This window comes from Lissotriton vulgaris, chromosome 2_1 (assembly GCF_964263255.1).
Source record: "Lissotriton vulgaris chromosome 2_1, aLisVul1.2, whole genome shotgun sequence".
Taxonomy (NCBI): Eukaryota; Metazoa; Chordata; class Amphibia; order Caudata; family Salamandridae; genus Lissotriton; species Lissotriton vulgaris.
In genome coordinates this window covers 919,588,151-919,610,909 of record NC_141687.1, presented here as the reverse complement: position 1 = coordinate 919,610,909, position 22,759 = coordinate 919,588,151, and positions in this window count along the sequence as shown.

The following is a 22,759-nucleotide window of genomic DNA, read 5'->3' as shown; positions in this document are numbered from 1 at the left end:
GCTCTGGCAGTCCAGCCCACCCTGCACCAGGAAAAGAAAACTAAAATGATAATAAAGCTAGTTATTATAATTTTTGTGTTCTTTAACTACTGCTCACAGAGCAGTGGGGTGATGCTTCTCTGTTCGCTTTCAATGGGTGAGTTGTACTTCTTACTCAGACTGACAGTCACAAAGTTGTACTGTATGATATATTTCAACAGTTTAAAATGCCTTGAATATTGTGTCGAATTTGATTTTTCACATACGTTAACAGCAATTCTTGAATAGGGCTAATATTAATTGTAAAATTAGCATCCCAAGGTACCCCCACAAAAAGGATGCTGGAAGGTAGCAGGACCAGAACCTAGCTGCACACAGCGAGATGAGTGAGACGTAAAGAGCCTGATTAGCAGATCTAAGGTTATGTTTGGAAGTTTACCAGACTAAAATGTCAGCAAGGTAGTCATGATACAGTGAATTGTTTGAACTGTATACTAGTATCTGTCCTGTGAATGTAGCCTTAAAATTAACATGCAAAACATGTCCTGCCATTTTCCTAGTATCCCCCATTCCTTTTTTGAAATAATGCAGTTGCTCTCAGCAACCCAAACTTTGTTTCTTGTACTGCTGTGGCATTTGGGGTCAATCGATACTCCGGAAGTAAGGAGTATATGACCCAATCTAGTGACTGTAAGTTAGCATGAGCGAAGCAAATCACTTTGTTCATTTCTTGGATGAATCGCTCCACCTGAACTTTGGCCTGCTGCCAGCTGGTGTTATCTTTTTTTGTGCTATATTCCTGGGCTTGAGGTACTAAAATAGTTCTTGGCCAGAAAACAGGGGTCTGTTATCTTTTCAAAGGTCATGTATAAGGCCATGTGTGGCCATTATTTTTTCTAGCTTGTATAGCATCTTGCTGGTTGCCATGGTGAACACTATTTCTAAGTCCGGGCAGTGGTAGCCGGTAATTCAAGCAGGCGGGGGCAGGCCACTCATGCACACACATACATTCATTCATCTACATGCACGCTCACTCACGCCCCCATGCATTCACAACCATGCAGTTGTTAATTGCCTTCGAGGAAAAATATGAGAACACTAAGAGAAACTTCAGTAACTGCCGTTCAGAAACCGCAGGTTGTATGTCTGACCACTGCATGAAATTAAATACAGAGAAATCTGAGATATTGATTTTGGTGGTGCACAGGTATTTGGGACATAACCTTGTGGCCCCAACCATTAGGCACTACGCCTGAGCCCAAACGTGATGTTAAAAAATATTGGATTCCTGGTAGATTACACGTTAAGTATGCAGGATCAAGTCCAAATATTGTTTGGTAGATGTTTTGTCATGGTTAAACTACCGAGGAGACCTTTTTTGGATTCTCTTGAATTGGAGAAAAACCATCACTCAGGCCATACTGACCAGTAGTTTGGACTATGGAAACGAACTTTATGTTGGCATGGCCAACCATTTATTTTCCCGTTTGCAAGTCATTCATATTGCAGCTGCCAAATTGGTTTGTAAGAGGAACAAGTATAGTTCTGCTTCAATCTGCCTGAGAGAGCTTCATTTGTTGCCTATGAGACAACATACCAAGTTCAAACTACTATGCTATGCGCATGGAGCCCTTTACAAACTTGGACCTAGAATCCTGCAATACAAACTGGAATTCTATGTCCCCATGCAAGACATTAGGTCATGCAATCATGCCTTAGCTAAAACTTTACGTATAAAAAAAGCTAGAGCTGGGGGCTGCTCTTTTTCCTATTTGGCGGCTACTCACTGGAACAAACTCCTGTTGGAGCTTCGCCTCATTGATGAACACATGAAGTTCAGAAAGAGGATGAAAACATGTTTTTTTTTGTGCGTAAGCACTATTGCTCCACGGGCTAAGGTTCAATTCCCGTTGGTTTATGTCTCATGACACAAAATTCCTCCTAAACAGATTTTCATCTATCCTAGCACTGTGATATCCCTTGGGACGAGTGTTGTGCTCTATAAATACAAATACAAAATACAAAAAATACAAATGCCCCAACCATTCAAGCACACAACACTCATTTTCAGCATGCACTCACAAATGCACATACATTGATACATACACATACACACCAAACATTACAAAACTCTTACCTTCAGCGACATTTCTATGAATTAGCCCACAAAAGGTTTGAGGGGGGGGTTGGGACTGCCACCTTCTCTCACTGGCTGACCTTGAACTTAGTCAGCCAATGAGACGTGGCAGTCCTACCTTGTCACAGAGTGGGATAGGGTTAGGGAGAGTTGTTGACCCCAGCCCACTCTGTGACAAGGTGTTAGTGATAGACACTTACCCTGGACACTTCAGGGCTTAAAGTGCCCAGGTCCGAGGCTATCAGTGAGGCTCCCCCTCATTGTGAGGGGGAGGTCCTCCAAGTGCTTTAGCAGGCTATAGAGGTCATGCCCACGGGAGATGTGACATCTTCAGCATAGCAAAATTCAAGTCACGCAGCCAGCCATTTAGCACATTTCTAGTTCTTGGCGGCCTGACCTGAAAATAAAGAGTGCCTATCAGGATAACCTTTGCTCAGCCTGAAAGACACTCTTCATGTTGGCCAAAGGTTGAGGGATGTAGCCCTCCACCCTTAAGAATGGTCCACTGCTGCCTGCAGGTACTTTGAATAATAGTCAATGACAATCGTCATGAGCTGACCGTCGGGCAGGCTACCAAATTCAAAGCTTGCATAGACCCGTGGCTATTTTGGCCCCTTGTCAGTGATGACCATTTCATCTAATTGTGGAAACCACACCTTGGCCCTTAAGCAAGACTTTGTTTTGACATTCCCTTGGTGCCTAATATGGGCCAGTTCAATCACCTGGGTTCCCCGGCTGCTCAGAATGACCAGTCTGAGGCCCCAGAGAAGTCATCCATCCCGATCCACTGCCAGATTTTGCCTCATGTTGTGTAAGGAGGCAAGCATTTTATGATACTATGTACTATGTAGTCCAATGAGACCAGTGTGTCTTCAAAGACACACTGGTCCTTTAGAGCCTACTAAGTCTGTCTGTCCATGAGGTTAATGGACACTCCTCCGTCAATAATATCTGTGATGTGTCCTGCCTACTGCAAAAATGGTGGACCATGCTCTCTATTGTGTCATCGTTTTTGTCACCTTCTTCCAGGGACTCAGTGACTACATTGATGGCTGGTGAGGTAGGTGGTCTGCCGTTGTGAGCTGACCGACACACTTTGGCAAAATGAATTACTTTTCCACATGCCACACACGACTTTTCTTTTGCAGGGCAGTCCAACTGTTGGTGAGCAGGGCCTCCACAATATCCCCATGGCTGCCACACAGCCTGTCATGCTTTCTTTAGCTTGCCTGGTAGGTGTACGTTATCTGGTCACAGACACTCATCATTGGGTTTTGTTATGTGGCCTCCTTATATGAAGCGGGCTCCCTTTGTTTTGGCAATGTGATTCTTGGATAATTTGCTCTTGTATTTCTTTGGCCTCATTTGTGAATGTGCGCATGCTGGCTAACTCCTCGAATCTTGTGTGAAATGTGTCAAGAGACTCTTCTGGCCCTTGGTGTGCCCAGCAAAAGATGAATCTCTCATAGTCTGGTTTCACCACGGGCTAAACATGGGTGTTGAGTGATGCCAACATGGATGCTTAAATAAGTGGCAGCCCTGCCTCTGAAAGTGTGAGGGATAGCTTGTATAAGTTAACCCCTGTTGCACGTTGTGGTCACTGCACTCTTTTTGTTTACTGCGATCCTGATTGTTTCCCTGTCCGGTGCCCTCTGGTGGTGATAGTGAGTACCCCTGCAACTCATTCTGTGCTGCTGTGTGGTAGTGACCAACTTGCTAATCAGTGCCTGCCTGCCGGAGTGTGGCATGCTGCTGCTGCTCTCTGTGTCGGGTGTCTGCAGGATTCCAGGTCAGGCCACTATCCCAATACTGTGGCACTTGAGTGCTGTGTGGACGTTGTCGCAGTGGCTAGCAAGTTGTGTGGACTAGGAACCTCCTGGTTCTTGACGGACTCTGCACAGCAGTACGTAATATGCAGGGAGGTGATAGGGTGTGTTTAACAGAAAATATGATGTAATGCGCAGTGTTCGAGTGTATGCTGAAGAATAAAGTACTGGTCAACTGCCGCTCCTGTGTGGCGTAATACATCTGCATGCTCCTCGGCTGGGAAAGATGCTACACAGCGCAATCGTGTTAGGGACATGCTATGAGATGCATCCCATTCTCATTTCCATTTCTGGGGTTGATGATTCAATCCCACAGAACGGTGCAAGCAATAAATACTCGCACAAAGTTACTGTAGCCAGGGCACAAGTCCTAAAAAAAGAAGTGGGGGGACGCTGTCACCGGAAGTGACGTCACAACAGGAGTGACGTCACAAAAGGTGTGTTGCACCATCAGACTCATTGCCTCCCCTCGCTCACCCCTTAGATGCGATTGCATCAGAGAAGTCAGCGCGTGAGAAGCGTGCTGAGTGAGCTCCGATCTCGCCCCAGAGAGGCCAAAGAGTAAAGTCCACCTTTTGGGAAGGGGGGACGGCGACCACCAGGTAAAAACCCAGTAAAATAAGTGGGGGGACGCCGTCCACCTGCGTGGTACCCCTACTCGAGCCCTGACTGTAACCCTCGCTAATGATTCCCCGAACTTTCCAGCTCCTTTAATTCCTTTCCCAACGAAACATCCGGGCTGTACCATTGGCCCGCTAATTCTCAGGGTACTTTTGGACTACCCCTGTACTCATGGGCGTCCGCAGGGGAGGGCAAGGGGGGGCACTTGCCCCCCCTTGGAACACCGATCCTTCACTATTGACAGGTCCCACAGTGGTGTTTGTCTGCATGTCCGTCCATTTTAAAAGCGTGAGAAAGGTCTTGCCTTGTATTGACGGTCCTGCTTGATGAGCGGGAAAACTGCTGCTGATGGGCAAGAGAGAAGGTCCGGGCCTGGCTACTCCCACAGCTTGAAGCAGAGGAGCACCTAGAGTTAAATTTCGGGGGTGGGGTGGGGGGGGAGGGAGGTGGCGGGGGTTCACATTTTTCAAGCTAAGGAAGAGTGGAGCTGCAGCCAGAGGCCCTAGGAAGGGGTGAAAACCATCAAAGCCTTATTAACACCGGCATCGAATTACACAATTCGCCCAGAGAGGCAATGGGTGTGTCTGCCTGTTTTTTGCGAGATCAATTGGAAAGTCCTTCTGTGCACTCGTGATTTATTCGTACTCAAGCTATATTCCCTTCTTTTGTTGGTGCTACTACATCCTGGTACCTAGTCTTTAGGTGCCCTTTCGTATACCATATCGTGTGTGGTGCAAACACTTCTGTTCCGATGGATGTGTGCACTTTTCAGTGAACATTAAAGTTTCATCAATTTCTTTTCCATGGTAATAATCAGTTTTAACTCTTTTTCAGTTGTCAACAAAATATTTTAATTCATATTTTGGTATCCATTGTTAACTGTTGTTATACGTTTTTTAATATATCCATTATTTCTAAACTAAAATAATGGTTATATTAAAAAAGGTATAACAACAGTTAACAATGGAAACCAAAATATGAATTAAAATTTTTTGTTGACAATTGAAAAAGAGTTAAAACTGAACAGAAGTGTCTGCACCACACACCATATGCCTGTTTTTTGCACCATTAGCACTAGTATTACAGAAGGGTCTGCAGATGAGATGGATTAAAGAGTTTATGCCTTGAGCTCCAAAGGGGCAGTCCCTCATGTTCATTGCAGTATCGAGTGCAGCCCCTGGACCAGTGTCTGGACTCCCTGTCGCCTGCCATGATTCACGAATGGAAAGCTGTCCCGCAGGGACAACTTTTCTTTTCTGAATCATGTACCAACTGCAGCTCAGTGTTGGTATCAGATCAACGGTTTGCGACTGCCATTGCGTTTGAAAACCATTGATATATGTCATTGTAAATTGCAATTTGAAGATAGCACCCTTTCCACTGCCCCCCCAAATTCCAATATGGAGTAAGATGCAGAACCCCTTTTGTCAATCATGAAGGTTATACACAACTCTAAAAAGGGGTTTTGCAGTAGCAACCACTGTGATGCTACAAATTGTAAGCTTTATGACCACAACATCCTTTTGTATTTGAGGGCCCTAGTTATTTAGATAAAGCTGGATGTGCAGTGAAAGGAATGACGTTACAAATGAGTAGTGCCTTTAATGCTCTGGAAATGCTAGGATCTCCAATCTACCTCTCTACCTCTCTCTCTCTACCTCTCTCTCTCTACCTCTACCTCTACCTCTCTACCTCTACCTCTCTCTCTCTACCTCTCTACCTCTACCTCTCCCTCTCTACCTCTCCCTCTCTATGTTCTCTCACTCTCTACCTCTCTCTCTCTCTACCTCTCTACCTCTACCTCTCTACCTCTACCTCTCTCTCTACCTCTCTCTACCTCTCTCTCTACCTCTCTCTCTACCTCTCTCTCTCTACCTCTCTCCCTCTACCTCTCTCTATCCCTCTCTCTCCCCCTCTCTCTCTCCCTCTCCCTCTATCTCTATACCTCTCTCTCTACCTTTACACCTCTACCTCTCTCTATACCTCTCTCTCTCCCTACCTCTACCTCTTTCTACCTACCTCTACCTCTCTACCTCTCTCTCTACCTCTCTCTCTCTACCTCTCTCTACCTCTGTTTCTCTACCTCTCTACACCTCTCTCTCTCTACCTCTCTCTACCTCTCTACACCTGTCCACCTCTCAACCAGTTGAATTCCGGGAAGCCCAACCATCAGTATTTCAAATCTGCGCATGAAACGTGGGTAGGATGAGCCGTGCAGCTCAGAAAGGGATGTTCTTTTTACATAATTTGTATTTAATAGAATTGGGAAGCAGGAGAGCAGTCTCACAGTTGAGATAGGGATTAACATACACTGGTGACAGCTTTTGAATTGGCTTTAAAACCATTCAAAGATGGCTGCAGCATCTACGTGGGATGTGGTGGACTAAGTGGCAGCCGGAGCCATATAGCACTGCTTGTCATTTTAAAAAAAACAGCATTGACATAACCAATAGGTCTCCCCTTTGGGACCTTATACGTGTTTAGTTGTCTAGGACAATATCCTTGGTGCAACAACATCAAGTGTTGCATGGCTCAACACTTATAAGGTCCCAAAGGCGAGACCTATTGGCAATGCCAATGCTTGTTTGCTTTTTCCTCTGTTTCATTGTGGTTGCCAGGTAATCTGCTGTGAAGCCTCACATGATTTTCCTCCCACCCCATGGGTTTCTTTGTTTATTTAAGCTCTTTGTCTTATAAGATTTTTTTATTTGTTTATTTAATACTTGTGCTCAATCATGTCGGAGGATGGTGATGAAGTAAAAATGTTGCCCCCCCCCTGTAAAAATTTCTGCGGACGCCCATGCCTGTACTAATAGTGTGACCTGTTCAAAGCACATTTACACTGCAGACCATTACCCCTCATTCAGCTGGTCAATATGTTGACCTTAGGATATGAAAGGTGATGTACGAGCCAAACTTTCCCCTTGCATTTTCTGTCTCCACTCATAGTGGGAAAAGTTGAAGTGCTCCCTCCATCTTTGGGGAGTGAGGGGTGGGGTGAGACTTCGCCACAATGTAAAAGCAATGTTCTCAACTCCTCATAACTATATGTAAAAAGTATTATTTTATTTTTTTGCTGAGAACTTAAAAAACTAAGAATAAATTAACAGTGGCTGACATTTATCAGAAAGAACAGACTCCAACAATGGGTGCGTTTTCTTCGCCATCTTGAACCGTTAGTTATTTCGTGCTAGCCTATTATTCGCAGAATCTACCTATACCGGCCGTCAGGCCTCAGAGCTTCTCACAACAGAGGCATTGTGTCTAACGAAATAATTACAGTAGCTCTTCCGGGCTGTAGGAGCATTGTGACAATGCCGCACGTAATTTAAATTACTGCATTATTACATTGGCATGCCGAAAATAGGTGTTCCCAGCACCTTTCCTTGCAAATTTATTCGATTTAAAAGGCCAATTAGTTTTCATTTTTATTAAGTTGTGCTTATAGCCTGATTGCTGTCAAAGTTTCCATTAACCTTGCAGGTCCACTTATCTGTACAAATCATTCACAGGTGCTCATCCTGCTGGCATCCTGACACCAATATTCAACTGTGCTTGGCTTCCCTGCCCCAACTCCCCTTTAGACCAAACTTAACGAATTCTTTAAAATCAAATAAATGACAGTGGATTCAATCAGGGTCCTTTTCCCTAAGACTCTGATATTAAGGGAATGTCCACAGCCCAGTCCAATGGGCTGACAGTGAATAGGGGAGAAACTGTGTGGTTGAATGGACAAAGTATATAGTGAGAGGTTTTTGGCCTTGTAATAACAAGCCTTGACAAAACCCATAGGTCTGGCCTATGTGTGAGTCATTGGCTTTGCCAATGTCTTTTAGTCATGTTGTACAGCAGAGTGACTGCTGTTCAGCATAGCTAAAGGTTGGTGGTGTAGCTTAGCGCAGAGCCTCGTAGAGTGGAATGGCGTAGAGTAGCATGCAGTGAAGTTGTGTAGAGTGGAGTGACGTAGGGCAGAGTGGCAGCATAGAGTAGACTGGAGTGGCGCGGCATACAGCAGAATGGCATAGAGTGGAGTAGCATGGAGTGGAATAGCATAGAGTAGAGTAGCTTATAGTAGAGTGGGGAAGAGTGGCATTGTATTGAATGGAGTGCCGTAGACTGGAGTGGAGTGGCATAGATCGGAGTGGTGTGGAGTGATGTAGAATGGCAATGTGTGGAATGGAGTGGCGTATAGTAGAATAGGGTGGAGTAGAGTGGCATGGAGTAGCACAGAGTGGAGTGACATGTTGTGGAGTAGAGTGGAGTGGAGTAGAGTGGAGTGATGTAGATTAGAGTGGTATAGAGTAAAGTGGCAAAGAGCAGGATGGAGTGGCGTAGAGAGTCATACAGTTGCGGGGAATGGCTTGGAGTAGAGTGGCTTAGAGAAGCGTGTCAAAGAGTGTGGTGGAGTGGACTAGAGTGGTGTGAAATAAAGTGGTGTGGAGGAGAGTGGAATGGCATAGAGCAGAGTGGAGTGGTGTAGAGTAGAATGGTGTAGAGCGAAGTGGAGTGGCATAAAATGGAAGGGCTTAGTGTGCCATAGAGTGGCATTGTGTGGAGTGAAGCGGAGTGGTATATAGTTGAGTACAGTGGCATAGAGTAGGGTGGTGTAGAGTGGCATGGAGTGGTGTAGAGAAGAGTGCAGTCGCATAGTGTTGTGTAGAGTGGAGTAGCGTAGAGTAGAGTGGGGTAGAGTAGTACAGTTGTGGGTGTAAGTAACAAAGGCATCAAAAGAGATGGCAAATAGGGTGAACGCAACATAAAAAGAAGCCATATGCATGTGTCAAAAGTAGGAAAGCACATTGTGCTTCCAAGAATAATATTGAAACCATTATAAAATAAAAAAAACTGAAATGTGCATTGCAAAAAGATGAGGAAGAACACCTGCTTAGTCCATAGTCCAGGGATGACAAGAAAGGAAGGGAAGCCTGTGAGAGCTAAGCACTCGAAAGATAGCAAATGAGAGTAACATGATAGTTACGAAAACAACTACTGGTATGCTGTGGGAGGGTTGTAAGCCGACTGAATTGTAAACCATATGTTTTGCATCACAGAGCATGTGCTGTGTAAGCGAGACCTAATAACCAGTTTTGAAAAGTAATCAATTTCAATTTCAAAAAGCTTTATTCGACAGATAGTCATAAAAGCAACACACAATACATCACTATACATTACACTATAAATAATACATGACCATACACATACTAAAAAATTATTAAATTCGTTAGATATGTTGTTTTATAATGCAAGTCTTATTCTTAAAAGCGATCATTCTACGACTGATTAAAAATGGTTAAAACAGTATTTTTTAAAACAACAAGTAATTTACTAGCTAACAATCTGTGGCTGAAAAAGTGCGAGTGCGTATAATTCATGCCCATTAAAAAAAATTCGCAATTGCTACCGCTATACAGGGTGAGCAGTCAGACTCTAGTATTTTTAAGGCTTCTATATGCTTTCGAGTGCCCAAGTTTGAGCAAATGGGTTTTAGCCATTTGTGACGGGGGGCACCATAGAGGGGACATGCAAAAAATAAATGTGCTATGGTCTCTACCTTATTTGTACAATTTTGACATTTGTAATCTCTTGATAATATCCATTTAGAGGTAAAAGCTTTTACAGAAAGCGTCCAGGCTCTAAATTGAAAATACAATTTACGGACTTGTGGGCTTTCTATGATATCCCAATATGCCTCACAATGGGGACTTGATTTATAATCTAGAAAACGGCCGGTTAGGTTGGTGCTAATACTACCTCTATGAACTTTCTCCCAGACCATTTCCCAGTATTTGTCTTTCAGTTGCTTTTTTGATGGAAAAGTTGACAAGTCAGGTTCTTCCAATAGCTGGATAAGTTCCAGATCTTTTAGCAGTGATCTTAATTCCTTGAGCCACTGGATTACATGGAAGCAATCTGCCTTGATTACATCCCTCAATGCTATAGCATAATGAGCCAATTCTGGGGTGGTACAAAAATGTCTCCAGTACAATAGTGGCCTCAATCTCGCTATTTCAACCACATTTTTCCTGCCTAGATCGAATAGCAGCGGAACTGTAGGGGTGCTTTGTGGAACGCCAACCAAACCACGTAAAAATTTTCTCTCTGATATTGCTAGTTGGCTTAGATTTGAAAATCCCCAGAGCTCTGATCCATACAAAGTAGCACTTAATACTTTTGTTTGATAAATCTCCAAAGCAGGTGTAATAGGCTTTGTGAGGGAAGATTTGTGTTTGGAGGATAGGGCTCCAGCCAGAAGGTGAAATTTCAAAGTGGCCATGTCTGCGTGAAATTTCCAACCCATATTGCTCTGCAGTAAGATACCCAAATAGGTGAAGGCCTCCACTTCCTCTAGGCGAATATTATTTAAGATAATTTTACCTTTGAATCTTTTCCGCTAGTTCAGGGACATGAACTTAGTTTTTGAGGTGTTAATCTCAAGTCCACGCGATTCACAAAATACCCCAAATGCATTGACAGCCTTCTGCAACCCACTTGGAGTTCGCGAGATGATCAGCGTATCATCCGCGAACAGGAGGACAGGTACCCGAATCCCCGCTAGAACAGGCGCGTCTGTAGGAGAGCTACATAGGTGGTCCACTATACCATTAATGTATAGTGAAAATAATTTAGGGGCCAAGACGCATCCCTGGCGAACACCTCGCTTGACAGGGAATACGTCAGTGACCTCACCCTGTGCTCCCCATCTAATTCTAGCGAAGTTGTTCTCGTGCAGCCGGACGACAAGGGTCAACAGCTCGGGGGACATCCCTAGATCAGCCAGGACCTTCCGCAACTTGGGGCGGGGGACTAAATCAAAAGCTGATTTCAGATCAACAAAACCTGCATAAAGTGCCCCTTTCATTAAAACAACGTTCCTCCAATAAAGTGCAATAAAATAAAAGACTTGATCTACAGAGCTAGTACTGGGGCGAAAACCGGCTTGGAATGGGGGTAAGACATTATATTCCTCTACCCATGTTTGTATTTTATTTTGAACTAGTCGACCAATACGTTTTTGGGCTGAGTCTATAAGACTAATCGGTCTGTAGTTACTTGCGAGGGATTTATCACCCTTCTTATAAACCAGTATTATTTCAGCTCCTTTCCACGAGGATGGAATCGGAGCACCCATTGCCACTGCATTAGCTAGAAGTAAAAAGTACTGACACCAAGACAGCCTATCACTTAAAAAGACGTTGGCGGGAATGCCGTCCATACCCAGGGCTATACCATTTGCTACACAATCTAATGCTGTACTCACATCCATTAGAGTAAAGAACTGCGATTGATAATCGATTGTGGGTGGTAGTGGGGGTTCTGCCTCCATTTGGCTACAGGCATACTGTGGTTTAAAGAATTCCACCCACTCTGATTTAGCAACATTATTTTGCGGGGGTTCTGCTACACCTCCCCTATCCCATTTTATAATATCCCAAAAACGCTTGGAATCTTTTGCAGTACATGCTAATTTCAAATCCCGCCTTCTATCCTCATCCCACTGTCTTTTGGCAGCTCTCTCTGCACGCTATATAAGTCCCTTGCCTCTCTTACTTTACAGGGGTTCTTAGACCTAAGGTCCATGCTCAAGTTTTGACGGGCTATTTTACATGCATCATTATACCATCTGGCCATATGCAACCTTTTCCATCCCTTTACCAGATTAGTGGTTTTACTGAAAAAGGTTTTGAGTCTAGAAAAAAGGTTTATGTGTGCCTCTAGCATTATTTGGGGGAAATCCAGGCTACAGGTTTGTGGGATCAAGAGGGCTAATTCACTGACCACCTCAGTTTTGAGTGCCTCTAATTTCTCAGCATTCTCAATGAATTTACCCCATTTAATATGGCGCATATTATTTGTGGAGACTATGTCTAATGTCTCCGTCCCCCCCTTGGGGTATCATCTCTAACCCTCTTGTGTGGTTGAAATATTGAACAAAGGAGATTGTGGTCGCTCTCCAGCCTAGGTTTAACAACCATGTCTACCAAGTAGTGCCATGCTCTCATATCCACTAACAAGTAATCTATTTGGCTACTATGTCTTCCATTATCGAGGGTGGGTGATCTTTGACGATCGGAAAGAGTTCTTCCGTTGGCTGCTCTAAGCCCTCTCCCCAAGCACATAGCCTTTAACTGTATTGCTGCAGCTGTCCATCTCTTAACTGTGGGTCCTTCCAGTTGAGGGATTCCCCATCTGCTATCCTCATCTGCAGTGAGGATATGATCTTCTTGACCAAGTGGTTCGAAAAGGTGTATTAAAATCACCTCCCACTATAGAAATTAATTGCTCTGGGAGGGCTTCGAGCTGGGAATCAAGAGCATCTATTATTTCAGATTTTTGTCCTCCTGCATGCCCCCTAGCATAAACATTAGAGAGGGCCACCCTAAAACCATTTGGCCAATCCAGTATAAGTGTCATGATATCATGCAATGGGGTTATAATTTGATGCACTTTACATCTCATGTTCTGGCGCACCCAAATAATAAGCCCACCAACTGGCCGACCTTTTAATAGCGGGACATAGAAGTTAAGAAACCCCAAGCGGAAGACAGGAATAGTTGACCATGTTTCCTGAAAAAGGTTGATGTCATGGTTGCCAATTAACCTGCCCCATTCGGGAGAAGATGTCTTGTTTCCAGTTCCCGCTATGTTCCATGTGAGCAAGGACAACCTTTCCTTGTTTTGAGGCATGATAGTTGGATTTAGAGAACACTCTTTTCCTAAGATGCCACCCTCTTTCTCAATTAATAGCTCTAAGGTCCTTGGGCAAATGAACTCCGATATGTCACTATCTGTGATACGAAAATCACTCTCCCTGGTAGGAATCAAACTTATGAATGGCTGGCGATTACTAACATAGATCGACCCAATGTTCACTTCTGGTTGTACCGTACATTTTGACAAAGGTTGCAGCTCTTTACACTTGGCTACCTTACCCTGATCCCATGGATCGTACAATCTACTATGCAATGTTTTTTCTCCCTGATAATAGGTATGATCCCCATACAGTAAAGCACATTCCTCCAGATCCGTCAAAACCCCATACCGATTTTCTAGACAAATACCACCCATCATTGGTGGCTTAGCTCTTCCATGCCTCCTAGCTGGATGGAAGCGACTTAACCTTGGTCTACTTAAGTTCCTTGCCCACCAACTCCTATCATAAAAGAACTCTAACGTTAATGGGATGACTGTTGAGTTCCTTTGTTGTGGAGGAAGTAGGTTAGCAAACACATCAATCAGAACCTGTGGGCTCGAAAAAGTCCCCGCTATGCAATCCCCCCTAAATTTTTTCCTGTGATCACCAAGCCATGGTACCCGTATAGCCATTAAGATTTCCCCTGCCAAAGGCTGTTTGCCCCTGGGGGATATCCTCATGTTGTTAGTCAACCAATGTAGGGCTTTGTCATTTAGAGAGGCTGTGGTTTCCACTTGGCCGCGTCCTAAGTGGGGAGCGTTAGCCAGGACAAGTACTAAAGGTGGAGCATAATTGATTAATTGAAATAACTCTCTCTCATAGGGGGGGTCAGCATGTGGATCTGTGGTTGCACCTGCGCCAGTGGCTACAGTGGTGGCGTCCATAGGCTCTTTATCCTGGGTTAGTGGTTCTCTAGTATTTTTTACAGCAGTTGTAATCACCAGGTCTTGGTTTCTAGATACTATCCCCTCTACAGCTGAATTGCCTTGCAATGGAGGGGGTGGATCTAACTGCTCCCTTATGGTGGCTGGCTAGCTATCCTTTACCTGATGTGCTACTAATCCTGCTATAGGGACGTTGGGCTGTGCTATCAAACCTCCTCTTTGCTCTAGGGCAATCGTCCTATCTTCGATGATCCACAGCCTGGACATAATAAGGGGTTAGAGTAAGATCTAGTTTTTCTTTAAGTTTTGCCCATATGGTGTTAGACAGATCCTCTAGTGAAGGCTGAAGAGTGGGGGGTGGGAGTTTAGATATTTTTGATCTTACTTTGCATGCCTCGTCCCCTTCTGTTTTGCCTTTCCGGGCGGTACCAACCCACCAGCCCTAGTACATCGTCTCACGACAGGTGTAGGTGGCATGGAAATACAAGAGGAAACATCTTCTATCAGACCAACAGGAGAGACATTTAGGGACTGAGCATGACTACTTTTTGAAACAGATGGTGAGTCGACTGAATCTAGTAAATCCCGGAGTATGCCTGGGGATTCAGTCTGGGTTACAGGAGTGTCATGTATCATGGCAGAAATAGTGCGACCTGGCTCCAATGAAAGCCTTCTTTCTGTTCTTTCAATTTCCTCACTCAGCAGGCTAGAAATTTTTACCAGGTAAGAGTCCAGGGTCGCTCCTCCCCCACCATTAGATTTACAACCATCAGTTCTCTTTTTCCCCAATTGGTTCAGTAGATAGCACAGTTTGTACCAGTACCTTGGTATGGAGTAGATGTTAATAGGGTGGCCCGACCCGACACCCTTCGGCCCCGGACGGCCACAGACGGTCCCGCCCTTGTCCCGGGCTTCTCCCGCCGCTGCCTGCGTGCGTCCCCCGTCGCGGACATTGTCAGGAGTTTAGTAGTAGTAGAAGGAGGGGCTAACTCGCCTCAGGTGCTCCTGGCTCACCAATTAGCGCTGGGCTGCTGGGAGTGGTAGTCCATGTTTTCCCAGTTACACGGAGTGTGGCGATGAACAAGCTGCCCTTTCTCCCCGTTGTGATCCTCACAGATTCGCCCTCAGACCGCGGGCAACCAGGCTCCTCTACGCAGGCAGGACAACCAAGGCGCCGGCAAGGAAGCTCCTTGCAGCGGCACCCGCACCAGCGGGTGCGGCAACTGTAAAGTACTGCGAGGCTAACTCGCCTCAGGTGCTCCTGGCTCACCAATTAGCGCTGGGCTGCTGGGAGTGGTAGTCCGTATTTTCCCAGGTACACGGAGTGTGGCGATGAACAAGCTGCCCTTTCTCCCCGTTGTGACCCTCACAGATTCGCCCTCAGACCGTGGGCAACACAGGCTCCTCTACGCGGGCAGGACAACCAAGGCGCCGGCAAGGAAGCTCCATGCAGCGGCACCCGCTCCAGCGGGTGCGGCAAGCTGTAAAGTACTGTGAGGCTAACTCGCCTCAGGTTCTCCTGTCTCACCAATTAGCGCTGGGCTGCTGGGAGTGGTAGTCCGTGTTTTCCCAGGTACACGGAGTGTGGCGATGAACAAGCTGCCCTTTCTCCCCGTTGTGACCCTCACAGATTCGCCCTCAGACCGTGGGCAACACAGGCTCCTCTACGCGGGCAGGACAACCAAGGCGCCGGCAAGGAAGCTCCATGCAGCGGCACCCGCTCCAGCGGGTGCGGCAAGTTGTAAAGTACTGTGAGGCTAACTCGCCTCAGGTACTCCTGGCTCACCAATTAGCGCTGGGCTGATGGGAGTGGTAGTCCGTGTTTTTCCAGGTACACGGAGTGTGGCGATGAAGAAGCTGCCCTTTCTCCCCGTTGTGACCCTCACAGATTCGCCCTCAGACCGCGGGCAACACAGGCTCCTCTACGCGGGCAGGACAACCAAGGCGCCGGCAAGGAAGCTCCACGCATGATAAACAAGACCATTGCATCCCAGGGTTACAAAGCAGTAAATTTATCGGCTTAACTTGGCAGAAACTCAGTGAATAGGAGTGAAGTGGTTGCAAATGTCAGGCATAGGTGTGCGCGCGATATCGACTTTCGATTGCATATCACTGTCAAACAAAAAAAAATCACTGCATTTTTGAGTAAATGTGAAACTTTCCTTGTTTGAGGATGATGCTGTCATGTTTATTTGAAGAGAATAGATTACGCTTAAAATGCCTCTGCTATTTTTTGCAAAAGATAATATCTCATCATAAACCAAACCAAGATAAATTACAGGACCATTAGATCAGCAGTCCCCCCCCCCCTTTAAAAAAAAAAATATTCGATGTTGGCAAACTGCTTTGAAAGTAAACATTAGTGGGACCGCAATGTGGACAATTCTAGAACATCAGTAATACAAGATTCTAGGATTGCCATATTCCTAAAGTCATTTGGCTGTCACCCAATTGACCATGTGCACCACATGTGCCAACCAAGGTCCACTTTCAGCTGTTTTATATAGGGGCAGACAAACAGGGACTATTATCTTGTGCACGGTCAGAGGTAGTAGAAAATAACTTCTTTAGACAACTAGGGGTATATTTTTTAACAAATCATGCAGCAAGTCACCTTGCTTCAATGCGCTGCGTGATATGGAAAAGGGAGGAATGTGCCATACTTAAAGTTTTAAGGCGCATTCCTTTCTTTTTCCTGCACTGACGCACAATCTGCTGCCTAGCGACAACGCTGGCACTCTTGCACTATGGTGCAACGGTACCTGTGTGGTAAGCAGGATTGTTTTTGTGCAAAAAAATCCTAAAATGAATTTTTCTAATGCACCACATGTAGAAAGAGGAAACACAGTGGAGAAATAAAGATATTTTTTCTCGTTGTGCTTTTGGTGGGGAGGAGTGAAATTCTGATGAATTCCCAGGCCTACCACTCTTGGTAAATGTGGGAATTTGTCAGCATACATGGGTGGATGTAAATGTAAATGTAGTGTCTTTTGTAAAGCGCACAGCTGCCCCAACGGGGCGTCCCGGCGCTGTATAACGCTGTAGAACCCTTCCTGGCTCTCCCTGTGAGATGCCCCTCCTGGGCACCCCCAAGGTGAAGCCGGGCATCCCAGTGTTGTGGGGGCCGTTGTGGAGATTAAGCAAGCTATTGCCCAGAGTTGCAGAGTGGGAGCCATGATTAGAGTAGGCGTCGAGGCGAGAATTATCGAGTCCGCAGACATTGAGCCCGAGACCCTGCCGCGTCGGGACTTGAACTCTGGTCCCGGGCCCGATCTCTGCTTCAGAGTCTGCCGCTCTAATCAGTGAGCCACACTTCTCACCCACACTCCATGTGTGTAACACCCTCACCACGCAGTGTTACGCAAGGTAGCGACTTGCGCTGCCTTGCGTTACACTAGATTTACCAAGCCATGCTGGGCCATGCAAAGTGGCCTTGGCTGGCTTGATAAATCTCATTGTAGGTTATGCACTACCCTGAGTCATCTTGCAAGGCGAAGGGCAATACAAAACCTATAATAAATATGCCCCCTAATGCGTCTGGGTCCTGTAGTATCTTACATTACAGCATTATGACCTGCTGTAAACTGAGGCTCACTTTGGTCCAGCTCAGGTGCATTAGCGCAAAAAGAGAATTTGTAATGGGTGTCAAGGCTAGATGGGCATTTGCTTGTAAGCTGCAGGAAATATGTTAGCAGTACTTTTGACTGTGTTGGATTACCTGAACTGCAAGCTAACCCCGAAACGAGTAATACTGAAAGATTTTAGAGTATAGGTCAAAGTACTGAAACCATGCAGAGGAACATTTTAACTCAGAAGATGTATCAAGCCTTGTTATATGCAACTATCTGAAAAACAAGAATTAGAGCGTGATTTAAAGTGTCCTGTCTATTTTATTACAAGTACTTTATACTTCGGCACTTACAATAAAATGGGTAGGAAAAGGAGATAACAAACAGCAAGAAAGCATTTAACCTTCACAGTACAGAATAACTTGAAAGGCAGACACGGGAGAAAGTGGAAAGGTATCAAATAGGTTCAGAAGAAGAATATAGGGGTAAAGGGTGGGAAGCAGTCAACAGATGGAGAAATTGTCTTTCATATCTGTTGAAAAGGAAACAAAGTGATAAACTTATGTGTGATGGATGAAATTTCAGGAGAAAAACATTGTATTTGCCCTACTTTACTGTCCTTTGGATCATAGTATACAAAAGAGGGAACCATATGCATTGGTTTAGGTGGATACAAGTTTGGCAACAAACGGTATGTTGTTAAGAACTGTATCTGCACTCGCTCTTTCTAAATCAATATCAGGGCCAGTGGCAGCAGGTGACTTTCGCAAGTGGTGGGGTGTTAAAGTTGGTGATGAGTGTGACATATGTAGTGTGAGAAACATGCAAGCTACATTGCCATAATTTGCGGTCATAGATGTTCTCGCCGTAGACATTTCGGAAAATAGATGGCCAAGTGGGCTATTTAAAGAAAAAATCTTAAAGAATCACCTGGTTTACAAATGGTAATGGATATAAGGCAAATCTTAAAGTATCCCTTGGAAATATTTATGAACTTGAAAGCCTGAGCCTATGTCTTGTGGCAGTAAATATTTTCAGTGTGCCTATTGTCTCAATCAGGAAGAGGTTCTCTTAATCTAATGATAATGCTCAGCGTGTGTGATGCACATCTTTCAGACTCTCACATAAAACTGCACCTTCTGGTCATTGAAGATGTCTGATTTCATTGAAGTCAATCTGATGCACATCAACATTCATGTCCAAATTCAAACACCAAGCATCTTCATCTGTCAGGGATATGACAAAAAGACACACTGCAAAATGAATAGAAGTAAATTAAATTGTGCACATTGGCTGCCAGTGCGTGAATCTAAATTATATTTCAACATACCTTGTGAACACATGTACTCAATGTGCCAGACTGTGCACATGGAGAGAACTTCTCTTTGGGGGTGTGCTGCATTAAACGCTATTAGAAAAATGGTTGCAGGTAGCAAAGCAAAATGTAAACGACTTGAATAAAGAAAATATGATTGCCTTACCGTTACATCAAATAAATACTCATTACACCAGACTATTATATTAAACAATGCACCATAAATTGTATCATCAAACGGAAACTGTTCTAATTTAATGCACTGAAGTAGTCCCTTCCACAGCTAAGCCAAATCAAGGAATTAAGAATTCACTATGAAATTATTTATAGCACCTGCTAAAAAAATGAGTGGCCAATAACAAAATGTTTTGAACTGCATTCAATCACAAACCAATATGTGATTAGTCCAAGTATGCACTGAGCAAAGAACCATTGAGGAACCAAGAGCTATTGCTAAGGAAATTGCACTTTTAGTTCATATTGTGTGATTCTATGAATAAACCAATGGAAAAGCCTGCGCTACAATAGTTCTTTCAGTCCATTGCTTTCATTTCATTATCAGTACATTCTGGGAGTTAGCCAACTCTGCTTAACCCCTTCACTGCGGCGGCTATTCCACTGCAGTGCTAAGGGGGCGGGACGGAAGAGCGGCGGGCGCATGCTGGTGACGGAACCGCTCCGTCACCAGCGTCGGTTGCACTGTGCTTGTGACGGAGCGGTTCCGTCATGGCCCCGCCCGCTCAATAGAACGCTCAGCGCAGGCGCGGAATTCGCGCCGCGCATGAGCGGCGGGCGGGCGATGACCGAACCACTCCGTCATCAGCACAGCGCAACCGCAGCTGATGACGGAGCGGTTCCGTCATCAGCATACAAGAGGTTAAAAGGAAACAGTTGGGTAAACAAACCTGCTCAGATTGCTTTGTAAAACGAAAGCCTAGACTACCAAGAGTGATCTGTGGCCCTTGTGTGTAATAATAAAAGACTTACGCTTCTCGAATAGGTGACTGGCTGACAAAGTAAAATGAAAAACATGGGTGGTCTAGGCAACTATTGGTGTGAGCATGGGTGCATTCAGGGTGTAGCCACATTATAATGTTTGGAAGTGAGAGAGTTTGTGATTTTTTTTTTTTTTTTTTTTACATATTCTAGTATGAATACATGGAGATGCTTAGAATACATATCACGAACACTAACCCTAAACTAGACAAAATTAAATTAACAAGGCAGGGGCTGCCCCACCTGCATCTATCTGCTTAGAACATTTCTCCATGCATAAAGTCACATTTTTGTTTTAATTATTATTTTTTTTACATTGTATTAAAGCTCTCTGTAGTTTGTTGTGAAGAACACAAGTTATGTATGATTTTCCGGGTTAAATTGACTGCTAAATATTTGCCGAAGCTTGCAAGTCGCAGACTTGTACCAGCACAATAATGTGTTAGTTTCTGCCCATAAGTTGCACAGTAAACTGTGTTTAAAGCAGAGCCCACTGTACTAGTGTGTGAGGGAGTGGCAGCCCTCTCTAGGCCAACGGGTCGAATCGGATTTGGGTTTGCCGAATCCGATTTGGAACCCTTTTTTGCCAACCAAATCTTACACAGTTCCCAATGACCGATTAGGATGCTCGTAAACCGGTAGGGCTGTCAGCATCTGTTCTGAAAGGCATTTGGATATGTCGAGTGTTTTGGAGCCAAATTGTACAGCTCTATGGACTCAATTTCCGAGCGAGCGATTACGATTACCGGTTTGGACAGCCGTTCTGATTCAGTTTCTCCGGAATTAATCGGCTGCTGGAATCTGTCATCAGGGGCTCGTAGCAGGAGCCGTTTCACCCGGGGCCCTCCGTATCGGGCACATGGGGGTACCCAAGGGACCCCGCTTTCCAACCATGCACAGGGTGCATGGTTTTTCCCAGCCACCCCTTCAATGGGAGCCTGTGTTCTCCTTTAGGAACACAGGCCCCCATTGAAGTCAAAGGAAGTCTGACTGAATCCTGTCCGGAAGCATCTGAATACCTCTAAATCGCTCGTTCAGACTCACCCTATCCAAGTCATCTGGAAAGCATTTCAGGACCGATTCAGTAGGAAGGCTTTCCAGACGACATCATAATCGGCCCCCATGTGTTTATGTTGTTTGGAAATACGCAGCTTCAGTATTCAGTCATACTCATTCACAGAGGTGCCACAAATTATGTCATGAAGTGTGACATGCGGTGCCTCTTCTTGGTTGTGTCTCAATAGCACACTGTCTTTTTAAAGGTTTTCATTTAATACAGACACGTCAGTGTCAATTGCAATGTAGCCACTTTATAGAGGTACGGGGTGTGGGGTCATGGGGGGTCATGGGGGAAGAGGAGTTTTCGTTGAGTACTCTAGAAAGAAACAATCGTAACGACGGCATCTTCTTTTAAATATTATAGAGCCCACGCTTCAAAAATACACCCGTTCCTCTCTGCCTAGCTGTAAGGAAATGCATGCAAGGCTGTGGAAATTAAGCGCCATGACTCCCTCCCAGCCAATCCAAGCACTGCTCTTTGCTGTGTATAATCATAAATAGCATAAGAGGAGTACCAGGATTGGCTGGGGCATGAGAACACAGCGCTCCATCCGAGACTGCTGGGACTACTGCTTTGCTTCCCCAGCTCTCTGGCAGTGTGAACTGTAGACGCCTGAATGGCTCATTTCAGGCTGGTCGAAGCAAAATACTGCCCAATTTGGCATGTGTAATTCACTTAGACAGTCTCAACATTTTGTCCCAACTAACCATGACAACTGCTTTCAGGAGACAGCTCTGTTGAGGCTCGACCCCCATTAGGAAATAATGAATGAAGCTGGCATGGGGGAAAGTATTTTAATCTGTATTTTTCATTTAAAAGCCAGGAATGTAGCGACATGCAGTGAGGAATCGTACCTGATCAGGGCCAGTGAATAAAGTGGTTGTGCAGCTGTGTTGCTTTCTGAATAAATATGAATATGAACTCCATTTGTGTGAAAGCTGCTTTGTCCCAATCCGAGACTATAAGGGACCATATTTGCAACAGTTAATCCAAGTATCCCAAATTACAGTTGTACACACATAAGAGCTGCCTGTTTGTGACTGCATGCCACGTGTACTCATAAATTCTCTGGAAGTATAAGATTGAATATCACTTTGAACAACTGGATGGACGATTTGTGGGGAACAGCCACGGCCGTGGAGGGAGTTCCAGTGGGGGCAGAAAGGTGGGGCGGGCGAGGGGCAGGGTAGGGGCTGCTAAAAACCAGAATATGGATAATTGGAGGTAAATTAACAATTTAATTAATAAAATGAATTTCGTAGCGGGCACTCCATCGCATTTTGCGATGCAGGGCGCGCTACGAAATTACTTCACCCTCATCTCACCACATTTTTTTGAGTGAGAGGTGCATTAAAAAGATCTTGTACGTTTAGCATGTAAACATTTTTTGTACATAAGCCCACCCGGGAATTGAACGGTCCTTATCCAGTTTGAGGCAGTCTGTGATGCTGTCTCTATTCAGGCAGCCTCAGTAGTGGCCCACATGCTGACTTTATTAGATAGTGTTGGATTTGGCCCTTTTTGCAGGTTAATTCCAGAACCTTTTGCCTTCCTCCTGTATTTTTTCTGACCTGTTGTTGGTTGTTTTATGACTCTGGGCACTTTAGCACTGCTGATCAGTGCTAAAGTGCATATGCTCTCCCTGTAAATTGCTGTTGTGGATTAGTGATTCCATGATTG